Below are 13,688 nucleotides of genomic sequence, written 5' to 3' on the forward strand. Positions count from 1 at the left end.
AATTATACTTTAGTCTAATATGACAATACTTTGAATTTGAAGTTTTGTAGGTATTTTTACTTCTCGAAACTTTGTCTATGGTCTCTTCTTGATTAGTCTTTTGACTCGTTCACACTTCATTCATTACTGATTGCTATCGGTCAAAACTGTATGGAAATCATTCGTTCAAAACATTAAACAATTCAGATGGGCTTGAGGCCGTGAGGCGACGAGACGTTTGTCGCAGTCGTGCCGCGACTATTGTGCGTTCGCAGAATCTTTAAATTCGAGAATTTGTTTCGCTTGTACATTCGTGAATATAAATTATATGTTTCAATTGAAATTATAATTATATTACGTATAAGTGAATTACATAAATGCTAAAGTTGTGTTTTTGTTTGATGTCGGGCTTGGAGCTTACTCGCAGCCAAGGGAATTATTAACAGCTGTTGGAGCAAAGTATGCTTCATATTGTAAGTATAAAAAATTTGTTATCTTAGTATACAACTGTTGTTTTAATAATATATAGGTATAATATAGTATAGCTCCCATGTAGAATGGCAATTGGCGGGTACTTTAAAAACAAAAGTAAGCGACTCACGAATCAACTGTTATGTTTACAATTACAAGCTGAACATATAAATTAGTTATGAAGGATAGTTGACAATGATTAGGTACTGGCGATATATAAAAAAATTAATAAATATCGCCGGGGGAACATCGTTGTATAGTTAAAATATCTTATTACGCGTAACGTTGCTGACCCCGTGGAATGAACACCCAGCCGTGTGAACCAGAAGATTCCTGACACCACACAAGCAATGGAATGGGATTGCTATCCTAACATCGGGGCAATCATGTTGTCTTAGGTATAGGTTATGTGTTTTAATATGTAATTCTTATTATAAAATACATATAAGTAATTTTCGTAGTTTTCCTGGAATCTCTGGTTGCCACCCGATATAATTCATTAAACACTGTTGTGAAAAATAAAAACATTAAAATTTAAAAGCCTGACATTTGTTTGTTAAAATAACAAAGTAATACCGTTTACAATAAATAATAGAGGTTTGAACGACCAATTAAAAAGACCTATAATACAAATAAATACACGTACCATATTTTCAATAAAAGTGTATGGAAGACTCACGGAAAGAAATAATAAAAAAGAGTGCAAACAATTTACAAAAAAAAAAAAATAGCGTTCAGTTTTTAATCAGAGTGATTGTGCAAAACATTGCTTTTCCCTATATTTGTCATCCGGTTAAACTAAGATATATCAGAAATAAAAATATAAAATGATTGTAATTACACAAAGAATAAATGAAACTAAAATAAGCTAAACGAGTATTATCCTGCTTCATTACAAAACAATAGCTAGTCTTTAATAACACAACATTAGGGCTATCCTTACTAACAATAAGTTAAGTGAAGATCAAAGGTTAAAATAATAATAAATTAAAAAAAATAATGAGTCATAGATAAGACGAGTATTTTAAAAATCGTCTAACAACTTTTTCTTTTTAGCAGATCTCTAAGATATATGTAATTTTTTTTAATTCATTGCACACAGTATATAGGAACAAAGAATGTATATAATCTTTCTCAACTGTGTACTATATTTTTTTCATAATAAAATTTTATTCCGTTGCTTGAATAGTATCATTTATAGAATAAACGAATGTTGTTTAAGATAATATGACTAAGTAATGTTATATTGGATGAACGGTGAACCTTACTATTGTTTAGGAAACATCTGTTCTAGTGAGAAGTCCATACAGTATAAATACTTTCATATGATAACAAAACAGAATACACTACAAAATCTAGTTACTAATAAGTAATACCTAATGTTATTTATATAGTTTTCTGAAAACTAAAAACGTTATAATCGCAGTGTTTACTTCATGTAAATCAGATATACCTTTTGTGTATTTTCCTTTATCTCGAAACATAGGCGTATCTCGTGTGACACAATTTCAAAGAAATTAAAATTATAACAATAAAGATTGATGTATATTGCGAAAATACTCGTGCAGAGCGTCACGTAGCCTCGTATATGAGTGCAATCCCCCGCGGCCATGTTGTGGCGCCATGTTTGTGAATCACGCGCAGTTTTCATACTTTTTTATCCATTCTGTGTCGACGTCTGCTTGTTTCCGTTATAACAGTTATATTACCGAAATTAACCTTCACTCATTAAGTTATGTTATTTACATTTTCATTCACATAAAAATAACGATTCTGTAAGAAAATAACCGAGATCATAGATAAAATTAATGAAAAACTTTTGATAGTAGGAGTATTTAGTTATTAACCATGATTAATTTTAACTAAACACTCTATAGTTGTTCAAACTTGTGTGACTAACTCGGGTGAGTAATACGTATAAAATGACGGTTATAATATGATTTTTTTTTCTAAGGATATCATAACTTCTGCTTGACACAAAGCGATAAACAATCATCTGGACTTTTTGTACACATAAAGACTATTGAGTAAGAAAAATACTCTTTGGGCTTTATATTTCTTTAACATTTTTTCCATTGAAAATTTCCATATTGTCCTAAATCAATTTCAGTTAAACATAAACTCTTACCAAATATAAGCAGAAAAAGTAATAATGTCAAAGTGACATTCCAATTATAGGTGTCAGTTATTTCTAAGAATATGTTTTAAAAATCTCGTTATTAGCACTGTAATTAGATTGTGTCAACGTGAGCACTGGTCGGGATTCATACTGATTCAATTACTCTCCTCATGTCTCATACGCACGTAGACAACAAAAAGCTTGTTAATAAGAAAAAGAATGGGATTATTCGTAATCGGCTAATGTCTTGAAATAATTGGTCATTACTCGTAGATTTTATGGAAAAATATCAATTCTAAAAAATAAATACGTAATGAATAAAAAGAATGACAGAGCAAATTTATAAAACGGCTGTATGCATTAATGCAATTTCATTTATGGCGTTTAAAGATAAACAATTTAAATAATTAATTAATTTTAGCGTCTATTATTTTTCGTATCTTATATACAATCAGATCACTTTCATCATTATATTTATTTGTGTCAATATTTCGTTTGCGTCATATTAAAAGCGCACTCAACTGTCGATTTTGAAATTAGGTTAGTAACAAAATGTTAATAAATCATTCGTATAATGATTACCGCTTCCTGTATACAAAAGCGTCGTATACTTTCATCTAAACATACGCTCTGCACGTATTAATGGATTTTCAATCATTGATATAGTTATATCAAGGAATTGGGTATTTAGTTCTAAAAATAGTAATGTGTGTATTCAAAGAAAATATGATTGATTGTCGTACAATGTGTAATGTGCCTTATATGCGTTTTTATGTAGGTCACTCTTTCCCTTTGCATTATAAAAGTTCAATGGCAGATAAGAAACTCTTGTTTATCTCAACGGCCGCTGGCTTATGTTTCGGTTAATGACTTATACATTCAGTTATAAAAAAAAATGTTACGCAATGTAATTTATTATTAGGTTGGCATCACTACATGCGCAACCAACATAGCCGCGTTAGATATAGTGGCGGTAATTTTTTTGTAAGAAAAATAACAGAACTATTAAAATATCTTCATAACTTGTATATTTTTCATGATAATATAATTCCCTGACGAATTATCGGACTTTCCCTTTGTTTGGTAATCTATAATCCTGATAGCGGACTACGATATAAGGAAATGACACTCGCAATAATTTATCGCGTACGATAAATATTTAAGTAATATATAAGATACGATCCAATATGTATCGCTGGAAAGTAATAAAGCATGAACTAACACCATTCCAGAAGCTTCTTTTACTTAGATTAAGAAATAAATAGATGGAATGTGTTTAAATTTCTTTATTATTAATTTAAGGCATACCAATATATAAAAACCTATCATTTAATATACTGTTTTCCTTCATTCTCCACCACGATAAGGAGACTTTGAATGTTCTCTCTAATTCTTGCTATTATATTAGCTATTAACTTTAATGAGTGCAAAAGGTCTGTAAAATTTAGAAAAAAAAAATGAGATATGAAATATTTGTACATTTGAAAATTTTTTCCTATTAAAAAAAACTTATCGAGTAGCATAACTTAGAAATTTTTTTGCACAAGATTGAATATATTTAATATCCTTGTGATTTATCACGTCTTTTTTTTTAAGATTCTCCACAAAAAATAATTTTGTATCAGATAGAGTAACTTCTGAAATGACACTCACGACAGCACCACCCTTTAAGGGTAGTAGACCAAGTAAAACGACAAATATATTTTTAACGGTAAATTTACAATGACCTCTATACTATAATAGTGAAATATAAATCTATAACAACAGCTTACAGAATACGGTACACGACTTAACTAATAAAAAGTTATCTTTGTCATGACGATCTTATAAGAAATATATACACATTATAAATACTGTTTATGGAACCTTTAAACGGGAATAAAATTTTAGGGCAACGGTAAAGAAACTGTTGCTAGAATAAATAATGTGGTCAAACAAAGGAGTTTCAATATAAGGAAAAGATTAAGGAACCGGTCACAACTTCCTGCGGGCTATAAATATAGAAATATGGCCGGCGGAAGTCGTTCGACCTCCGTGATGACACCTCAGACCACTGAATTTATGTTACGTTATTTTTAAATACATAAACACTAATAATAATATATGGTATTTTTGAAATCGTATAAAGAAATAGATATGCAAAATTATTTATGATGCAACTAAATGAATTAATGATATTTAAAATCATGAAATCAAACGCAAAACAAACTAACTGGTCGTTGGACTGTTATATCGACATTATAAAAGCCGGTATGTCAGTTAGTGTGTAATATAATTAAACAGTGTGAGTTAACACGTGAAACTGATTACAGACGCCGCGTGTGGGATTTTTTTTTGTTCCGATACAAATAGGTTTTACTCCCGGTTTTTTTTTTTGAAGTTGCCGTTTTGTTTTTGTTTTTTTTTTATTTACTGTCATCTAAATATACCGGGAATGTTGACGTAAAAATTAAGAAAAAAAAATCGTATATATTTTATATTATCGTTCGATATAAATAAAAATCTTTCAATGTTTATTTTGTTATGTATCGTTTCTAAGCCTCCGACCCCGTTTATCACGTGATGCCTGTGCCCGTTCTCTGAAACTGATATTCAAACTGTCATAATATAATGAATACACGGCGCCTTCTTGTTGTGATCTGCTCGCATATTAGTTAGAGTGTACTTACGATGATTTTGTGGAAGCAACTCGATTACTGTTAAATTTTGTTCGCCTTAATGTTGATATATATAAAAAATGATGATGAATCAACTCAAAAATACTCATAAAAAATTAATTTATACGCAGTAGGTAATTAGTTACATTATTTGTTGTTATCATATTATAACAGATTAAAAATTAGGCGGAACAAGTATCAATTACCTGTAATACAAATAATATTGCTATTAACTTACTTTTGACTTTAAATATAAAAGATTTATGCGTTAATTGAATATATAAGTTGTGTCCCTTTGTTTAGAGACGTCGAAAACGCTTTGTATTGTGACACGACGTGTTTTGAATACGAATAAACAGTAGTAGTTGAATATTGATTAAAATATTACGTATTTTGTTCTATGTGAAGGGATTTTTTTTTAATTTAATAAAAAAAAATCCACACAGATTATATAAAATACTTTAATCGTGTCTTTTATTTATTTTATCGGTCATAGTATATGTATATGATATAAAACTATCCGCTGACAGTTATTAAAATCGTTGTAGTGAATTTTGTTTACGGCCATGTTTTCGTAACAAACATATGACTTTTATTTAAATTTAATAAAAACTTTTATAGGGTCACTACTTATTAAGTTGTTGATGCTTAAACATACCTTCATACCAATTATGCACCATATTAAAGAATAAGTTTCATAAATTTTTTTCATCTGTAATATTTTTTTATCCATCACCACAGTTTATCTACGAACTTGATGTGAGGTATCGCGACAATTATTTTAATTTAATATATAATTTAAGATTTTTTTAAAGAGTTTTTACAAAACTCCAAACAGTAGTTGTAGCTTGAAAGACACAAACAAACATACACATAATCAAGTAACATTAACATAATTGCATATAATAATTAATTATTATATTTAATGAATTAGGTATTGAGAGGTCGTGTAAATGGTTTTATTTGTTTAAATCTAATTTAATTATGGGCGTTAAATATTTTTTTTATTATTATTTAGAATGCCCTATAATATTTTCAGTCAATTTCATGGTTGGTTATACGTTATACAAAATTATTTTGTTTAAATCAGTTATGTTATTAAATTGAGATAAATTATAAAGAAACAATATATACATTTTATAAGTATTATATTATTATATTTCAAACACTCATGAACGGCTGGACCGATTTAATTTTCGTTTTTTTATTTAGTTCATTATTGTTAGGAGATGGTTCATATGAAATAAAAAAATTAAGAAATTTGCGCAGAAAATAAAAAAATTAAGCAAAATTAATAACTAAGTTTATTATAATTTTTTTTTTATATACTTTTTGATTTTTGCTAATGGTATTTTAAAGTACTGTCAGTTGTCTGACAATTGTTCTCTAGTTGTTCGCAGATCGCTTAAACCATTACTCCATTCGACAGACTCCTTCGTGTTTTCTCCACACAGTACTCAATATATATAATTCGTCAAACAAATAAAAAAACATTGACATTGGCAGAATATTCTACGATTCCAGTGCGAATGAAGCCATAGCTTATAAAAAAGATATCGTTAATGAAGATCTCATAATTCTAGAGTCACGTTGATGATTCTTTTTCTTTAATTAGAGTTATGTTAGTTTAAAATAATGACTTTATTATTGTAATCCATGAGCTATGATTTTATAAAAGAAGTATACCTTTACCCAGACTCCTGGTCTGTATAACTATGATATCTCGTAACACGATTGGACAATGTCTATAAGGTCTACAATTATTAAAAATTTCAATTTTTTATCTAAATCTAATTGTTACTGGAAACAATATTAATTTATTTATCCTTTAATATATTATATTTAAAAGTTTTGTTTGTATAATTAAAGGTATTCATATAAATAATTATTTTTATTATGATGACGCACAAAATATAATTAAAACTTCACAATTTCTAAACGTAACGGAAAGCGTAAACAAAAATCGAATTTCGAATATGGTTTACGTTCAACGAATTCGAAGACGTAAAGAAATTTAATAAACAAAATTTAGGCTGCGAATGTTTACAAACAGCGTATATTTTTTAAGCATTTCTCGTGTCTTTATAAATAGGAACTATTTATTTACAATCTTAATTAGATATTCTACGACATTTACATAATTTACTGTACGCCAGATGACGAGAAAATTTGGCAAACAGTAGTCAACATATTTGGCACACAACGTCCAGCCATTAAGGCAGTGAAGCGAGACTGAACCGGGTTTCGATTTAAGATGCCGAATAAAATATAAACGCTGTCCATTTTAGTATTTTTTTCAGTATAAAAATATATATTCTCACGTCATAAAAATCCTAGCATGGGGCAACCGTGTATAGCTTGCCCCACGCCGACTGTCACAGACCATGGGAGAATCAAATGAATGACTCGTAATAATGAACAGATGTTAATTATATTGCATATATTAATATTAAATATTGTATTTTGAAATCAAAATGGCTGACAAATCTTGCTGTGTATGACAGATACTTTGACTAAACTTTTTAGAGCTATGGTCTATAAAAATTTTTCGAACTTAGTTCCGTTTTATTAATTTTAAAAGATGTGTGTTCGTATTTCTAAACCTCATACTTCCGTTCAGTAAAGGTATTATGAATTAGCCTAATTAGGATCATGATTAATTCTCCTGTGACACATTTCGCAACATTCGCCGCTATGTTTTTATTAATCTTATTTTGTATATCGCTTCATCCGGTCAGCGGTCTATTTGCTTGTATCCTACTAGACTTAGTGCAAATATATTTAAGATATCAATTGACTTTATCAGTTGAGTTCCTTATTTGTCGATAATACTTTTTTAAAATATAAAAAATTTTATATATATATATACGAATAATATCCTAAAGGAATAAATGCTTTTTGTTGCTAATTGCTAAGTTAGAATATCGTATTATAGTTGCCATTATGTTAAGTTTACTATAAACCTTGAAAAAGTTGTACCTTATCACAAATTTGAATTGTTATCCTAAACAGGGGAGCGTTTGGAGTTTCATGAATAAACTAAATAAAAACTAGTGAGTGTATAGTTTGGCTATACAAATGTGACATGGCTACTAAATCCCTATTAAGTAATAACTCGCTTTCTCAAACCTATTCTATGAACGAAAACAACTAGATAAATTGTACCAACTGTGCTACATCGGCTGAATAATTTGTACAAAGTATTAAAATCTTTTTGGATGATACAATGTTATTTTTTTTAATTCTGTTATTGCCAATGTCCTCGTACCATGTTAACCTGCAGTTCCTGCAAGGCTAGTCACTATCAACAATAAATATGCATTACTTTTTGTGTGTTATTCGTAACATTTCCTTATTACTATTAAGGCGATATATTCCTATATATAGCGTGTTTGGAGATAAGTTCTTGCATTATCCTCATGTGTTTGTGGTTAAGTATTTATTTAATTATTATACATCTATTGAAATATTAAATAATTCTTTTTTAAACTTTCTTATTTATATAAATGGTATAGTTATTTTTCTCTCGTGTTTGATTTGTTCGAAGGTTTCAAGGTTTCACTCACACGAAGTGAAAATATGCGCTAACTATTGTTAAATATTTTTGAATATAGGCATTAGTGAAAGTTTTAACTTAACGGATTTTAAATCCTCCTTACTTAACTATATCCGGTCGACCGTTAACATTCATAGTGTAGAGAAACTGAACTATTTTTGTTAATAATAAAAATAGGTTGCTTAATAAATATAGGTAGGTATTGTTTTACAAATTTTCTGTAGTAAACACAAGTGAAGGCAAATAGCAAAATATAAAAATACATACATACATAAACGACCGGTTTAAACTTTAAAAACCTCATTGAATTGAATCCTGTCGTAATATTGTAACGGCTGGGTGGAGCGGTGTAACAAAAAATATAACAATTAGTCGACACGACTGATAAGTAAGTGGCTGTAAACAATTTAATGACTTTGATAGCCGTAAAAGCAATAATATTGTAAAAAAAATCGTATAACAGTATGGACAGATGTTTATATTTATTCCACTTTCACGCAATATGTGATACACAGATTTTAATAAAACTTTATTATCATATGGCTCACATAGTAGGATAACTATAGGATAAAATTTGTAAGAAACTCCGTGTAGCTCCCGCGGGAAAACCAGTCACGACAAAATAGTTTATTGAAAGTCACAGTACACTAACGGTAGATGGCGCTGTCGTTTTGCTACCATATATTTTCAAACACATATATAATTTGCTTCTCCGAATAGAATTTCAAAACCACGCGAAAGGAGCCGCCGGAAAGAGATAGTATTTGACATAAATATCAGTGTTCACTACAACACTGACTTGATTTCATTCTCCAGAAGGTAGCAGGCTGATATTTTTGATATTCGCATATTGGTCACTATGCTCATGATTGATTGGTGATGATCATAACATTGCCAACATGACCATAATATTCATCGATTTCTCTCCCTCATAGGTGTTCCCAGATACTCTCATTCACAACTAAAATTCTCTTGCTTACCACAAGTTTAGCTACGTCACAATACCACATATATAATATTGCTCGTTGCTCATTCAATAACGCTAAGAGACGAAGCTTCATCATTCCCAGGATTCCCCGTGCGGGTGTCGGGTCCATCGTTGCAGGGTGAGGAGCTTCGACAGTGCCTGGGACTTGCGACCGGGGTGTAGGTTATAATGTGCAGAGTTTTATGAAAGATAAATTGTTAACGGTCCGTGTATAGTGTGACTGTCGAAATTTGATCTAAGGCTGGTCCTACGATTGTAATTGTTTTTCAATAACTTTATATGTGATTCTGTTTACAAATATAGTTAAAAATTATAATATAAACTAATCCTTTCTAGTGAATACGTTTTTATTTTTTTAACGATGGTTTTGTTATTATATTAACTTTGAAATATTTTTATTAAAAGGTTATAAATAAGAATGCAATGTGACTATATGCTATTATATATGTAAATTATATATATCTTATGTTTAATATATACCTGTTTAACAATTACATATTTGCTAAACAAATTTAGGTATAACTTTTAATATATGTAATAATACTGGAATAGCAACAAAAACTCTTCCTGAATGACTCGACTTAAATAATATTTGTAAGTTTAATTAAACTTATCTTAGTCATTATAATTTATTATTAAAAACGTATTGTTTTTCGTATTTTAAATCGGTGAGAGTCTGAACCTTGAAATACTGGACCGTCGAGTGATATTAAGGAGAGATTTTTTTTTTATTATTTGAATTAAACCGTTTACTATTTTCCAGATAAAACACACATTTCACATTTATTCGATAATATGAATTAAATTGGAAATTTATCTGCTTACAAAGCCTCATTATCTTATATTAATTACGTGTGAGAAATCTAGAGAGCAATGAAAAATAGTTTCGTTCTGAAATAGCTTTGTTGTTTTGTCATTTGGAACAATAATAAAATTCTGATTAGTCTATCATTTTCCTTTAATAATCCACCAATTTTGGAGTTTATAGTTTACCTAATAATTTTGTACATCAATTGTACTAACAAAATAATCTTCGAATTAATTTTTATTAATCCAATCCTTTTTTAAATTTTTATTTACCAATATTTTAGTCGGTTATGCTACTTACTTAGGCATAATATATATAAATAGTGGCAACTTATGCTATTAAGAATAACTTAAAAAAAAAAACAATTTATTAGTTATTGAGGAAATTGAAACAATATACTGTTCTAAAGAAGCATATATATAAGTATATATAGATAACTCGACTGTCTGCTTGTGGTGTCACAATAACTATTCCGCAATGCTTATCTTTGTTTGTACAATATTAGTATTGCTAAGACATGAAAAACCTTTTTAAATCTTTTATTTATTTTCCTATTCCTTTTTTTTTTTTTGATAATTATACTTTATAAACAAAAATTATGAAATCTGACAGAAATTATGTAAATTGTAATGATGATATTATCATTTAGGAAATATCTCATTATTATTTTTTTAAATCAGATTGTTTTTAAGTGTAATAAATTTATTATTGTTATTTAGTTTTTATTTGATAACGAGATATGTTTTTGTAAATTAATTGACTACATGTGAGTTTACTCATTAGTATTGTGCGAAAGATTTTAAAACTGGTGACCGCCATTTTGTTTAATGTCATTGTCATTTGTGAAATTTGGTGAGTCCGCATCTGAGTCAAGACAACATTAAGCCCGCTGAATGCATACAGAATTTTCCAAAGCATTACTAAAATATATATATTTTTTTCGTATTGCAAGCTTTTTAAACAGTTTAACTGTTAATATTTAAATCATTTCGCATTTAAATCGACACGTATACTTAGAACAAGCTTACACTCATACGAATAGTTTCCCGTTTCAATAACCCTCATTAAAACTATAATGTGTGGAAATTTTCGAGTGAAAAACTATTAACGTTACAAAGTGTCACGATGCTATCTTTTATTTAGTATAGTTTAGATAAATTATTCCTAAGCCCTAATTTCGGTACTCAGTCTCTTAATGCTTCCTTTTTTAGGAATATTTACAAGCCAAATGGTATTCACGTTAGCAAAGTACCAAAAATGTTATATTGTCTGGAATTACAATTTTTTTTATAATTACAGTATATGAATGCTGAGAAAATTTTATAACCATCACTAAAACTATGAACCTAAGTATGTTTAAAGGTTTATTATTCAAGACTTGGCAGTACATACTATTCGTTAGATATATCTAGTCTTATTATACAAAAATTACTTTATCCTTCCCGGGTACAAAAATACAATTTTAGATGAAATAAATTGCATTTCTAAACATTGTTTTTATCTTACCCGATTATGTAATGTTATAGAATATATGTATGTATTTAGAAACTGAAATAAAACTAGAATAGTAGGGTCATGGCCCTGGTTTGCTTTAAATCATTACTTGAGTTATTAATGTTTTAGTCGTAGCCTTATTTTGTTTCAAGATAAGCCGCTGTTCAGATTAATATTTCAATTAAAATAAGTACATATTATGAAAAATACATAACGAGTGTCTCGCACTTGTACCTGTAAAGACACGATAGTGGAGTTGTTAAAACAACCGGGACGCAACATCGCCGAAGTCGCAAGTTGAAATCCAGCTGCCTTCTATAAATTTTTAATAATAGATTTTTATTTCACACTCATAGAATTTCATTTAAAACCATTGTTTATATCGTTTTGATTAATGGCGCATTGGTTTAGTATAATATGTGATGGTAACAAACAAAGTTACACACACTCAAATAAGGTTATCTAACCCCGTAACAGCTAACCAAATAGTCTCACGTACTGTTTACCTGACCTATGGCTGTAATACTATCTGCCTGATAGCGCCGTATATTCAGAGCACATGTACTTAATATTTGGCAATCTTAAATCATCATACTTATTTTATAAATGAGATATTTTCATTAATAATCGAGTAAAATTTTCTAATAATCTATTTATTATATTGTTCTATCTAATAAATGCAAAAGTTTGTGAAAATGGATGGGACGGTTGTTGCTTTTTAAACCGTCTTCAAAAAAAGGAGGTTATCAATACGACTCGTACGTCTGTATTGTTTCCAAAACTGCCCAGTTTTTCATGTAATGTTTTCGCGCATAATTTTTTTTACAGATTTTTATAAAGCAGTACAGCTTACACAAGAATAACGTATGTTATATATATTTGTATCGAAATTTCGTTTAGTTATCACTTGATCAAGGCGGGACAGTTTTTTATGACGTCGCGTGACACAAACTGCAAGTGGCGCCGCCAGTTCGTTACCACATCCATTGTCTTAACACTATACAGTTATCTCTGAACTCAGTTCCGGAAACCGTTTAAAGTCAAAAACTTAAGAGCGAGGAAAAATATATTTGCCTGTTCATCATTTTAAATAAATGCATGGCCGAGAATATTTTCATGGATTTATTTTGGAAATAGCGATAACCTAGGAAAAGATAGCTAGCTGTATTTTGTCGTAGTTACCATTTTGATGGGAATAAAATACTTATATATGAAATGAAGGTTATATATAGGAATTATAACTTGCATTTAACAAATTATTTTTATTATACATAATTACCTATTAAACAGGTGGTAGTATGTACACACGTTACACAGTATGTACATTTGGGACCAAAACAAAAGTGAATTTTCAACAACAACAATTAGTATATTTTTATATGATTATAAAAAAATATCCCTGTCTTGGAGCGCTGTTGGTTACTGTTAGGATCCATTGAGTGGTTTCTTCCTTGAATTTGCCTTAATTAAAATGTAAAACGAATTATAATTTTACAGTTTTTTACACAGACTGTAGAGATTAAAACTGAAACGAATTGAAATTCTACAGTTTGTAGATACTTTATAGATTAAAACAGTCGGAGACTAGTCTTCAATGTTATATTTAATACATTATT

General features: G+C 29.1%; 1 protein-coding gene across 3 annotated transcripts in view; it reads left to right on the forward strand.

The window, feature by feature from the left end:
• The first annotated feature begins 151 nt into the window (after nucleotides 1–151).
• Nucleotides 152–13,688, forward strand: part of LOC116774253 (E3 ubiquitin-protein ligase goliath) — a 43,357-nt gene continuing 29,820 nt past the window's right edge. For 2 of the 3 annotated variants that reach the window (XM_032666909.2, XM_032666910.2), the window contains exon 1: nucleotides 152–452. The gene's annotated coding sequence lies outside the window, so the exon portion shown is untranslated. The remainder of the gene's footprint in view (nucleotides 453–13,688) is intronic. The other variant, XM_032666911.2, reaches the window with a different exon arrangement.

Source organism: Danaus plexippus, chromosome 26 (genome assembly GCF_018135715.1).
Source record: "Danaus plexippus chromosome 26, MEX_DaPlex, whole genome shotgun sequence".
Classification (NCBI taxonomy): domain Eukaryota; kingdom Metazoa; phylum Arthropoda; class Insecta; order Lepidoptera; family Nymphalidae; genus Danaus; species Danaus plexippus.